The following is a 725-nucleotide window of genomic DNA, read 5'->3' on the forward strand; positions in this document are numbered from 1 at the left end:
GTGAGTCCATACTGGTGAAAAATAGATAACTAGGTAAACAAAGGGGAGAGGAGGGGGGGCTCTGCTTTACGGAAGAATGCCAAGTGTACGGTTGTCAATTTCAGTAAATTTAATACACTATCCCTCAGCCAATTTCATCAATAGCCTCAATAATGTTCTTTGTGGAATTTCCTCTCCAGCATAATTCCAGTCTGGGATCAGCATTGTCTTTAGTTGTCATGTCTCTCTAGTCTTCTTTAACCTAGAACATTTCTTTGAACTTTTTCTTTTTTTTTTAACTTTCCTGACATTAACATTTTTAGAGCATTTTCTCTCTCTCTCTCTCTGTCTCCATCTCCCTCTCATCTATAATCTCTCTCTCTCTCTTTTTTTTTTTTTTCGTGGGAGGTCTTGCAGTGAGGACCGGAAAACCTGCTAGACAAATTCTAAAAGAGCTGTAACACTTACTATCTTTTCAATAAAAGTTCCTTATTTGCAGGATTGGTCTGATGTTTCCTCGTGATAGGCCCCATATACCCTTTACCTGGTTTCCCCAATTGTCACATCTTACCCAAGTAAGTCATAACATCAAAACCAGGCAGCTAACGGTACTATCCACAGACCTTAGCCAGATTTCACAGTTTTACACGCACTCATTGAATGTGTATGTGTGCATGTACAGCTTTATGCAGTTTTGTCATGTGTAGATTTGTGTAACCACCGTCACAACCAAGATGCAGAACTGG

The 725-nt window shown here is 39.6% G+C and overlaps 1 non-coding gene across 1 annotated transcript; it reads right to left on the minus strand.

Annotated features, from left to right (window-relative positions):
• Nucleotides 1-383: 383 nt before the first annotated feature.
• Nucleotides 384-445, minus strand: LOC111773344 (U7 small nuclear RNA). The gene has a single exon (XR_002807726.1). It is a non-coding gene; the product is annotated as a U7 small nuclear RNA (small nuclear RNA).
• Nucleotides 446-725: the final 280 nt, after the last annotated feature.

This window comes from Equus caballus, chromosome 4, assembly GCF_041296265.1.
Source record: "Equus caballus isolate H_3958 breed thoroughbred chromosome 4, TB-T2T, whole genome shotgun sequence".
Taxonomy (NCBI): domain Eukaryota; kingdom Metazoa; phylum Chordata; class Mammalia; order Perissodactyla; family Equidae; genus Equus; species Equus caballus.